At 33.5% G+C, this 12,831-nt stretch overlaps 1 protein-coding gene across 3 annotated transcripts in view; it reads left to right on the plus strand.

Moving 5' to 3' along the window:
• TIAM2 (TIAM Rac1 associated GEF 2) overlaps positions 1–12,831 on the plus strand; it is a 317,964-nt gene that overhangs the window by 117,455 nt on the left and 187,678 nt on the right. The window contains exon 1 of one of the 3 annotated variants that reach the window (XM_007484794.3): positions 8,182–8,374. The exons of the other annotated variants lie outside the window; for them this stretch is intronic. The gene's annotated coding sequence lies outside the window, so the exon portion shown is untranslated. Of the gene's footprint in view, positions 1–8,181; positions 8,375–12,831 lie in introns of those variants that run through there. 3 annotated transcript variants of the gene reach the window in all.

A 12,831-nucleotide genomic window follows, 5' to 3' on the forward strand; every position in this document is an offset into this window, starting at 1 on the left:
AAGCTTTAAATTCAATTTTTTTTTCAGATGCCAAAGACTGACAGTAAACGTTTAAATCTTCCAGAACCAGCCCAGAATTTTTTCTAAGTAGAGAGTTCCATTAGAATTGTAAAGTCAGGTAAACTAAGGTAATTTGGATACATTGAAACCTCATTGTCACATTTGCGATATCAACAATTGAGGCCATTTTATTCACACACATACACACACACATCTGATTTTTATTAATGTGTTTATATATCTACATATAAAGGCTAAGTATCAAATACATCATTTGACTATTTAATAGGATAAAAAAACTTTAATGCAAAAATAGTTTAGTGCTTAGAAAAGGATCCATGGTCTCACTTTATCCAATTTTTAAGCATTGGTTATATGTTTTACATGTGATTTAAAAAAAAAAAAAACCAGACCCAATCAGTCAGGCCAAACATTTTTAAAAAGACTTCCAGATTGGGCAGCTTTTTTCCTTTTTTCCATGGTTACATACAAACAATAATAGCAATAATAACTATACATTACAATATGCTCCAAAAAGTATATGTAACCTAAATATAAAATTTTCACATCATTAAAAAAAAGAGAAAATGGAAGAAGATACCTTTTACAGTAGTTGGAATAACAAGGGATATGAGAGATCGCAAAAAGCAAATACAAAATTTCTGTTATATAAAATTAACAAGCTTTTTCAAGAACAAATCAGTACTAGACTATCAAGATAGATTTTTTCAAAAATATTCAAAGGAACTTGATATTCATGACGTATAGGCAATTGATGGTGATATATATTACTAAGAGCCGTTCTGCAATGGATAAATGGTTAAATAATATAAACCAACAATCCAAAAGGAAAATTGCAAATGAAAGTACTTTGTATTACTGAGAGAAATGCAAACAACTTCAACATATAACCATACTCATGTCAAATTAGCAGGGATGATAAATGGTAGAAGTATTGTTGGAGAAGCACTTTGCAATGAACTGAAATACATGATTTAATCTTTTCTTCACAATAACCCCATAAGAGGGTTGCTGCAGATTGGAGAGCAAGGCCCTATTTTTTGTTGTTGTTTTTGTCTTTGTTTTGTTTTGTTTTGTTTTTATCTTTGTGTTCACAGAGTCTAGCACAAGAGTCTTGCACAAAGTAATCATCTTATAGGTGTTGGTTGAATTGAATTTTACAGATAAGAAAACAGACCTATAGAAATTAAGTGAGCTGTGGTATCAGAGGTGTAATTTGAACCTATGTCTCTTCTCTTCTTATTTGAGTTCAGCTCTATTTTTATTATTCCATTCATATATCCAAACAAAGATAATCAGAATGGTGAGGAGCTGGGTCATGTAAATTGAAGAAACTGAGTTTAAAAAGTAAGGTGTTTTTGTTTTCTTGTTTTTATTTGTTTTGTTTTGTTTTTGTGGGGAAATTTAGAGATTGGATAGGTTGGTGACAGCCTATTAGCTGGCTTAGAATATTTAGAAGGAGCAAATTGGGTCTGCGTAACTCTTAAGAGCAGAACTCTGAGCAATGGATGGGAGTTCTAAGAAGATAGATTTTGATTTAATATAACATCTACCTAATGGAGCTGTACAAAAATAAACCTACACCAGGGGATTGAGTTAGCTTCCTTTTACCAGTGGTATTAAGGAGAGTATGTCACTTGTCAGAGATGTTGTAGCAATAATTCCTGCATTAAGTAGAAGGTTGGACTCTAAATTGGATTATGGTATGATTCTATTTTTGTCATCTCTTCCACATTGTTTATATCTTTTCTAGCAATAGCTATAGTCCCTTTGGTTCTCTTCAGCACATAATAGATCTGTCATAAATCTGGAGAAATAATGTAATTAATTCTCTTTTCTTTAGAGAGTTAAACTAATCATTAAGGACTGTGATCGTATCTTTTATTTGTGAATATTTTTAAGGAACTTAAATTACTGCAACACCTTCCTTTTGTATCTTGGTGTTTTATCATTTTGACTGTCAAAATATTTTTTTCCCTTATTGTGCAGTGGAAAGTGTGTTAGATTTAATAGTAGAAGAACTGTATTCAAATTCTGACTCAGTGTAATTTGGGGCTAATAACTTAATATATCTTGACTTCCATTTCCTTATCCATAAAATGAAAGAGTTAAACTAGATGACTCCAACATTACTTCCAAATCTAAATCTATGATTTCGTGATCTCCTGGTTTATTTCCTCTCATTTTATCCTTCCTTTATGTAGAAAATAATTAACTATACATTTTTCCAAACACTGATTAAGATGTCCTAAATTGGTACAGTGATAACAATTCTATGTTTAGACTTAGTCTGGGTTTCATTCATCTTGCCTTATTGTCCTCCCCAGACCTTCCCTAGACATGATGGTACCAATTAGATCAAAGATTACCTCTGAGTGCCACCAAGTCTCTAAGAAATAACTATGGCAGGCTTCAGACATAGGCAAAATCAAAGACATTCAGAATTTTAAGTGACCTCTGAATTTATGCAGTCGTTTACCTGTGTCTAAAGCTGCATAATACAAGGGATGATGATGGCATTCTATTTAACATTTCTGACCTTGACATAAAAACTTCATAAATAAAAGCCTTAGTATCCTGTAAAAAAGGGACTTGCCCCAGTCCTCAACCTTTCCCAATCCATGGTCCATAGAATTACCAGTTATTTTCCTAGAGCACAGGTCATTTCCTCTTCAATAAGATCACTGGCTCCTTATTGACTCTAAGATGAAATAATATTATTCATAATTCCTCTGCAACCCACAGATCCCACCTTATTATATATTACTCCACCTCACTTCACATAGCCTATAGTCTAGCCAAAGTGACTTTCTTGATCAAGAATCACTTTGTATTTACTATTTATTTTGTTTACTTATATATGTGCATAATTTTTCTTCCAGAAGAATGTAAACTCTTTAAGGGTAGGGACTTTTATATTTTTATATTTAATGACTATCCCATTGCTTAGTATTTAATAAATGCTTATCAAATAATTGTTTTATAACAGCAAGCTCTAGAATAGACTAAAGGCATATGACAGCAGTGGTTTTACCCAACTTGTTACATGACTGATAGAATGCCATTGATGATAGTTGGAGATTTCTCAAACAAACACTAAAAGTTCTCTTCATGATTCTCAAGACAGGAAGCAAGATTTTGTCTTTATCATCTTAGATGCTCTTTATCCTCAAAGCTTATTCTGTTTCTTTTTTTTTTTTAAGAGTTAGTCTTCTGCCTTGGAACTAATATTTAGCATCAATTCTAAGCAGAAGGAAAGGGTTTGTTTGTTTTTTAAAGAGTTAGGATGAGGCTTATTTGGTGGAAGTCTCTCAGATCCTTGGCTCCTTTACTTAGAGATAATAAGGGAGATAATAATATCTATAGTATCTACCTCACAACATTGTTTTGAGACTTCAACATATTTAGTCATTCTTGTTCAGTTGTTTTAGTCAAGCCAACTCTCTGTAACCTTTGCCATTTCTTTCTCCAGCTCATTTTACAGATGAGGAACCATTAAATAACTTGCACAGCTAGTTAAGTATCCAAGATTGGAACTCATTAAGATTAGTCTTCCTGACTCCAGGTTTATCCACTACACCACCAAAAGCACTTCATAAGTGTTAGCTATTGTTGCTATTGCTACCAGTACTATTGCTACCACTACCACCACTACATGAACCCCAAACTGGAGCTAATACTCTGGCATTAAGGTTATTTTGGTGGCAAATCAATACCACTGGGTTTTCAACGTGATGGAAATTAATGGAAAGTATGAATCTCAAGCATCCCTTATTAGACAAGTCACTATGGGATGATAGTAACAACATGGGCAGGAGAAGACTTCCAAGCATTCCATCATGGACACTAATCCCTGGCAGATCTTGTTGCTGTATAATGATGAAAGATGAGATAGCATATTTCCAACAAAGTTGTCAAAAAGTCTGCGAGGCAAAGATATGGAGCATCAATTAGTACCCAATTTCATAAAAAAGATAGACTGAAACACAAATGATCCTTGTACTCCATGCAGGACAAATAACAGAACCAATGGCATTGGGATTTTAAGTAAGTCATACTTGTGCACATGGATAATTCAATCTTCCAGCAGTATCTTTGAACATGAAAGCAAGATCTATTGGAAGTATTTGGTTGCAGAAAAAGACTGACTGGCTTTGGACCTTGTGACCAAAATCAAGAAAAATGTTTTCCATTGAGATTAAATTTCCTGAGACTATTATCATTTGCTCAGATAAAATGTCAGTATGATTAATATCCTTCCAGTATTATCTTGCTTTAACTTGGGGAAAATTCTGCAACATTGTTTCCTGAGTTTCACCTTCTTTCAGCCGATAATGTCCTACTCTTTGGACTGTTATTTTTTTAATCATAAAGTAGAATATAAGGATCTCATTTCTGTTCATATATCTTTCATTTGTATAAGTACATCAAAATAGTTTTATTACACTTATGAAATATCACATCTCTTGGCATTTTGCTTCACTGACAATGGTTTATTCTTTTTATCTTTCCCCCTATGGAAAGCAAATAGTTTAGGCTATTGTCTGTTGATTAAAAAGAACATTTGAGAGAGTGGTTTTTATAATATTCCTTTTGGTAGCCTCAAAGTGACTAATATAAGATTCTAATAATGGTTGTCAACTTCTTTGAATGAGGACTTTTCATGCTAAGTGAAATTCACTTAAACCATAATGATTTCTCTCATTTAGTAATAATTCATATTGTCTAGAAATGAACACATTTTTAGGCCTTTTCTTGTCCTTTTTAAGATAATTTCTATCTTGATGGATCTAAGAAAGTGATTCTCAAACTTCTTCAAAATGTAGATCAATAATGACTATTCAATTTTTACTATCTTTTAACTGAACCTCTAATCCATTCCCACCTTCCACTCAACAAACCTCATCCTAACTCTTAAAAAACAAAACAAAAACAACCCACAACCATTACCTTCTACTTAGAATCATAATAAACATTAGTTCCAAGACAGAAGACCAACTTTTAAAAAAGAAAAGGAAACAGGATAAACTTTGGGGGTAAAGGACATCTAAGATGGTAGGGAAGATGAGAATGGCTAATAGGCATGGATTTATCTGTGGGCTGATGATTCCTAATTGATGTCCTTTATTAATGATATTAAAACTCAAATATAGTCTTATTTAAAATTTTTCCATTTATTCATTTTTTTCAGTTGCATGTAGAAATAATTTTTCACAATTGTTTTCTAACATCTTAGGATTCAAATTTTCTCCTCCCCTGCGTTCTCCCCTTCCCCAAGGTATTAAATAGCCTCATATAAGTTATACTAGTGCTTTCATGCTATATATATTTCCATGTTTCTCATGTCATGATAGAAGATACATATCACACATACAATAAAAAAGATAAGATACATATCACACATACAATAAAAAAAACTCATGAAGTAAATAAAGAGGAAGAAGGCATGCTTTGATCTTTAATCAGACTTCAACAGTTTCTTCTTTGGCTATAGATAGCATTTTCCATCATGAATCATCATGTGATTGTCTTGGAAACTTCCTTTGCTTATAATGGTTTAGTCCTTCATAGTTCATATACTATACATAGTATAGTATCAAACATAATCTTTAAAGAAATGGTGAAGTATTATGTACTTGAGCTGTCAGAGTTGCTTAAGTAGTTTTTTAAGGCCAAAATCAAATTAAATCTTTGGGATTTTTTTTTCCTCTGGAGTTTAACTTCAGAAGGGGTTAGAGTCCTCTTTGAGTGTTATTTTGGAATGACCCATTTTATGAATGGGGAAGCAGCAATGCCTGTTATTGAAAGAATATTGACAATGTTCTACCTTAGTCTGCTTTAAGCCTTCAGAGCTTCAACAGCTCTATAAGTGAGATCTAGTTCTCTGTAATAACATGATCTTTGATTGATCATGACTTCATTGATAAAGAGAGAAGTTAAATAATGTAAATACACCCTAAAATATCAAGAATGTTGGCAATAGCCCACAACTTTGAGCACTCTTGAATTTTGAAGGTGTAATAATTAAAATTGGGTATTAAATGTAATAGTTAAAATTTTGGTTTGAAAAAGATACTAATGGTTAAAAAAAAGAATTGTGGCTGCCATTTATAAAAATTTAAAATTAAACAATGAGTATGTTAGTAGATTTAGTAACTTTATTACAGCAAAATAGTGATAGTAAGAGAGGGAAATATAGGAAGGAGATAAGGAATTTTCTAGCCTACCACTCTAAGTCTGCTCCAAAGAAATCTAGCTCCCTCCCCCAACAAAGTTCCAATCTCCAGGTGTAAGTACATGAAAGTCTCTTCAACCCAAGCAAGTCACTGAAGCTGAACTCCTTCCCAGCACAGAGATATCCAACCCAAAACTAATCCAATGGCGAAACACCAAAGCAGAAGTCCTCCCTCAGCAAGAGCCACCAGGGCTCAAGAGTGAAGATCCCAAGAATGCACCAAGCATGAAGAGAGTCCGAGAATGAAGAGAGCAAATCTCTCTCAGACTCCTGCTTATATACAGTATTCTCCACCCATTAGCTCTCCTCCTCACATCTCAGGAATCAAATATAGTCTTTCAATTTGCCTAAACTTGCTGGGGTGGAGGGCATAAGGAGAAGCCTAATGTAGGGGTGCAGTGCTTGTGATCTGTTAGGTGTGAACTTTCTTAGTGACTTACTAAGGGTAAAGTAGGGATACTTTAAATTTTTCATTGATTAACTTAAAATAATCAAAGGGAATAAAAATCCCACTTTTTATGCAAGGTCATTGTTGGAAATATCTCCTACTTGTGCCTAACATGTACCTCTCCATTGACTTTTTATTCACCCATATATTTGATTCTTCAGAAACTTGGCGTTATAATATTTGCAACCCTATGCCATCACCAGACATAGAGGATGTCTTCTGTAGAGTCCAAATGGAAGAATTATCTTTAAAATAGTGAGGTTTCAAGTACTATTTGCAGATGACATTGTGCTAATTACTTTAAGACTCAGAAAGTTATTGATCCTTCTAACTGAAGTCCTTGCTTATTCAAAGAGAGAGACCTACAGAGCTTAGAAAAACTAAATGGATAAGAAATGTGTTGTCCAGAGTTATGACATGTTATTGAAAGGCAAAATCACTGATTTAGTCTTCCCATGCAAGTGCCTAAGAAAGGTACTGTAGATGGGCAATTGAATTAAATACTGAATAATTAAATAATAACAAAATAAACGTAAAATAGTGGTGTATAATAAATATGATGTTTTTTGTAAGAGCTGTGTTTTTCACATCAGTTGGTAAAGTATTAGATATTTTTGTATGAATTTTTCTTTGTGGATATAATCTCTGCCATTGTGTTTAAAACCATGTAAAAAGTATGGATCTTAAAATTTTCTGCAATTCTTTTTCTTGTCATTCCTTCTTCTGTTGGACTTACTTTACCCTGATTCTTGGTACTGAAAAATGTTGGCTTATTAAATAGTGAGGCACTTTGGTTGAAAAATTCTTAATTTTAGGATTTTATTAAGCTAAAAGATTTTAATTAGAAAAAAAGTGAGAACCCGAATTTGCTGTTTTATATGTTTCTTTAGAACAATTCTTGCTTTAATTCAGTTTTCATTAAGTAGAAAAATTGTTGTCTAGTTGTAACAAGAGCTTCCAGTGTAGGGCACTGCAGCTCAAGCTAACTTAAAACTGAAATAACTTTCAAATGAACACACAGAGTTTTTCTATACACAGTATCATTTTGCAAAATTATAAAATTATTTTTTAAGGGCTGCTCTCAAGAGAGGAGTTTCATGACTAACATTCCAGCTGTGGTTTTGGAGAATATATGTTTACTGAAGTTCCATACAAAGGGCGTTAGGTGTGTACGTTAGCTATGAGAGTGCTTAAAAAAGAAACTGAGGCTAGCTTCAAGTGAGTAAACCTTTATTCAGCAAACTTTCGAATAGCTTTCCTATGGAACTTTCGTGGTAATTCTGGAATGTAGGGTCAAACAACAGCCCAGTCATAAATTATTCCCTGGTGGCTCTGAGGCATTATGGCACGCTGTCCAGGCTAATCATTTCAAGCGGCCCATGGAAAACCACTTTCTGGTTAAGTCTGCATCATCCTGTTCCACCAATGGAAAAAATTGAACATGATGAGGGTGTGTAGCTTGCAGACAAAAATACATCCAGCATTGCACAGGATCTGTTTTTAGCTCCTAACGGCCGAACATTTTGAAGTGTTAGACACAGTTTCCTGGCTTACCATGGGCAGAAGGGAAACGAGTGTGTATGTGTGTGTATATACTCTGTGCCTTTGTGAGATTGCTTCTGACACACAGAACATGAGAAAAATTGGTTAAAGCAGAACTTTTGCTGAAGGTAAGGTTATTAGTGACTAAAGTCTGGGAGGGAATGGTTTTGAATTACAGTTTGCCTATGTTTATAAAATATAAATGTCAATCCAAAATGACTTTAATAATAAACTATCTTGTTCATTATTTTTAAGTATTACACTTCTTTTTTCTTGTATAAGGTCCTTCATTATGCAGAAGTGACTTTATTACCTTCAAATTTGAGTTAACTGTATTGTCAAATGTATCTCTCTAAACTTTTATCTATAACTGCCCTCTTTTCTTACTTATCTCAATTTTCCAATTAGTTCTGGCAAAAGCTGACTCTAATTAATTTATTTGGTATAACATACCAGTGGTGTATCACTTATTTCACAGTTTATATGTCTATTTTTAAAAACCTTTCTCAATTTTAGTCTTCTGGTGTATTTAGGACTATTAGAATGTGAAAGAGAAAAGAAGTGTTTTTTTTTTTTTTGATTCACTAATTATTAACTTCCCATCATGCCTGTTTTCTAAGTGGAAACTCTATGACTTGATAGTTGGTTTTTTAACTTTAGTACTTCAAATGTAATTGAATATCACTTAAAATACTGAAGTTTTCTTGAACTCTGTATCAAAAAGTAAAGCCTTTCTAATCTAGTGAGTGCCTTATTTAAATAGAATGATTAGCTCTCTTTACAACTCAGCAGAGATGGCTAATTCATTGGGGAATTTGTGTGAGAAGTAGAAGTAATATGTAATGGTCAGTGTGTATTTCTTTACTAGTGATTGAGTCATGGCTCTGTGTTAGTATATTTCTCTTTTGCCTTTACATTTATTTGGTCAAGCTTGTAATTCATAGAAAATTGGTAGGTAGAAGTATATAAATAGGAGACTACATTAAAGTAGTCCCTTAACTTAGACACTTATTTATAGAAAACCTGGAGAATTTAGTATTGCTGAATCACTGTTATAGGGATGTCTACAGTTTCTAGGGTAACAAAACTGAGCAATTTTCTAATGCTCTCAAAGTTTTTCTGAATTTTAATTTTTTGACACATCCAGTATTTCTAAATTGAAAGTTGTTTTTTTCTTTATTTTACATATTGCTAGGTAAAATATATTTATTTCTAATATTAATAGTGACTTGTATGAGAATTTTATGATGTTCACTTCTCTATTCAATGTAAAGCAACAAAGTGAACTTTTATTTAAATAACTTCTAAATAAAACTACTCACATTTCTTCTCCCTTAAGAGTATAGATGGGAAGCAGCAGGGCAAAATATACAATCTCATTTTACTTTTGACATATATCTTATTGATGATAAATGCCACATGACATATATAAACTAAGAACGGGTATAGAATGAACAATGCCTGGTTTCCTTTTTAGTCAGACAAAATTTTATCTGCAATATTGATTTTCACCAGAGATTCAGGACTATAAGTTTCTGTCCTCTTATAAAAAATATAAATCTTATAACACATATCTAAACTGACTATAAATAATAGTATGCCACTAATAGCAATAGATAAGCTCTTTTCATATTTTGATATTTAGCTTTAGGAAGTTACTCTTAAGACTCAATCACTGATGATTATTAAGGATATATAGAAATGCATCTAAGATAAGTTTTAGGTCCCTTTTAAAGAGATTGACCTTCCATATCAGTTTTAAAGTTTTCAAATACTTTTGAGAAATAGGGATTGAAAAATTTCAAATAATTGGATGCCTAATTTTTTTTATTACTACTTTTACTCCAAGGATCTTATTTTGGCAATAAGATTGGGTGTATGATGAGGAGGTATAAAGGGACAAACTTTTCATTTTAAAATATTTGAAAAAAAGTTCCCATTTTTATGAATGCTCATGTTGAAATCTGTTTTTCCCTTTAGATATTATGATCCTGCTAAAGCAAGACAATGTTTGTTTCTCTCATTCTAATCCCTGAATCTGAGTCAGGAAGGGATCAATATGGAAGGAAACTTAGAGGTCATTGAGTCCAACGCCTTCATTTCAGAGATGAGGAAACTGAGGATTAGAGGTTCAGTGGCTGGCCCATGGTCACATAATAAATGACAAAGTTGGAATTTTAACCTTCCAACCCATGTCTAAGATCTTGGTAAATCATGGTCTAATCTTTTCTCAATGTTTGAATCCTCAACTCACTGTTCAGTTGTTTTATTTACTTATTCATTCAATTATTCAGTTATTCGTTCTCTCTCTCTTTCTCTTTCATAGCTATTATAAGAAAATAATATAGGTGATCAATCATTTCATTTGCATGCTTAACAAAAGTGTAGGAATGCATATTGTTGGTCATTGAATCATAAGGTTTTACAATTAACTTGATAGCATTTGCTATCTTTTCTGCCAATTCCTCCTCTTAGGATTATGTGTGAGAATTTATTTTTTATATACTGTATTAATTCCTGTAAATTAGAGAAAATTTATGTTTCAAAATCTTGGATCCTGGGCTTCAACTTGTCTGTGGAATTTTGCATGTTCTTTGCTCTTAGGAATTTCAAGTAATGTTGTCCTAGAAAAAAAATCTGGTTAATATAGGTAAAAGAGACAGTGATTCTCTTCCTGCCTATGTGATTCCTATCACGTATGGTGGGGGAAGGATTGAGAGATTGATGGACTACCTCATAATTGGCTATTTACCTATTAGAGATGTCTCAAGATGTTCAAAGGAGGGACTGGATAATAAGATCCTAAAATTCTATTTATAGACCTGCCCAGAGAGTCTTCAGGTTCCAGTTGTTGAGGGGACACTGACCTATCAAATGGTTATATGCTAGTCTAATCAATAAATTGATATTAGCCCAAATGAGTCTTATGAATATTTTAATCAAAATACTAGTTATAGTCAAAGTTTACTCAAAGACACTGTGGAAGCAGATAGAAAGTTGGAAGACTACTTTTGGTATAAACATGTTAAGGTAAAAAAATAGAAAACAATAGAAAGTATTGATAAGTTGATTAGCTCCTGGTTATCCTAGGACACATATTGAAATAACTATTATTCTCAAAAGACATTGGAGCAATATGTTCAGAGTTAAATCTGAGTACTATTTTTTATCAGAAAGCATTTTGTTTTTTTAAACCTTTACCTTCCATCTTATAATCAAACTGGGTATTGGTTCCAAGGCAGAAGAGTGGTAAGGGCCAGGAAATGGGGGTTAAGTGACTTTCCCAGGATCACACAGCTGGGAAGTGTCTGAGGCCATATTTGAACCCAGGACCTCCTGTCCCTGGGCCTGGCTCTCAATCCACTGAGTCACCCAGCTGCCCCTAGGAAGCCTTTTTTAGAAAGAAAATAAACATCATCCTGATTTACAATGAAAGTACCTGCTACATTTGGTTAATATAATTTAAATTCTAGAGGGCTGAGACTTTTTAACTTTTCTCTATTTCTAGGACCTCATAGTACTTTGCACATAAAATACATTTAATAAAGACTTATTGATTAATTCATTATAGTTCCTGTACCTCAGGAGAAATCTGCAACAAAGTTATAGGAGTCTAGAGAAGGGTAGCAAAAATGACTGAGAAATAGGTCTGTTTGAGGAGACACTCTGTAAGAATTAAATTTGACTAGTTGTAGATTAATATTTTTATCAAATAAAAAGTGATAGGAGAAAGAAGAGGGAAAAATAGGAGAGAGGTATAAAGGTACTTAGCTTTTTGAATCTGTGGCTGCCATTTTGGATTCCCTACCACGGGGACACTGAGGAGAGCAGTTGCCAGTAAACACAGAAGTCCCTGTTTTGCTCCTGCTTCCCTTTATCAAGCCCATTCTCCCAGCCAGGAGGCTTTTATAGTAGTCTAGAAGAAAGGTGATGGAGGTTTAATATAGGGTGTGACCATGCAAATAGAAAACAGGTGTCAGTGATGTTCTGGGGTTAGATTTGACAAGATCTGTCAACTTCCTAGATGCTGATAATGAAAGAATGAAGATTCAATCATGAATGATTCCAGGATTGCAAATTTGGGAGATTGAAAGATGTGGGCTACCCTAAATAGACACAAGGAAGTTTGGAATAGGGGTGAATTCAGAGCTGAGGGGGATGTGTCCTGTTTTGAGATTAGAGTAGGCTACTCAGAATTGTAAGTCATTTGAGTAGAGATGATAGTTAAATTTATGGGCACTAACAGTATCACTAAGGATGCTGACAGAATAACATTATACCAGATTAGATAGAGTAATAGCCACTTTTTGGAGTCTGGATATGGAAGATGATCCAGCCAAGGAAATTCAGGGAAATAGTTTAGGAGAATCTGGAGAGATCAATGTTTCAGACACCAAAGAAGAATATATTCAGGAGTCAGTGATGTTCATCAGTATCAGAAACTGTAGGGAAGTCCAGGAGAGGACTGGGGAAAGGTTGTTGGATTTAACAGTTGAGAGATTGTTGATAATATTGGAGAGAGCAATTTCAGTCAAGTGTTCTGGTCTGAAGCCAGATTTCAAGTGGTTGAGAAGTGAGTAAGGAA

This window comes from Monodelphis domestica, chromosome 2, assembly GCF_027887165.1.
Source record: "Monodelphis domestica isolate mMonDom1 chromosome 2, mMonDom1.pri, whole genome shotgun sequence".
NCBI lineage: Eukaryota > Metazoa > Chordata > Mammalia > Didelphimorphia > Didelphidae > Monodelphis > Monodelphis domestica.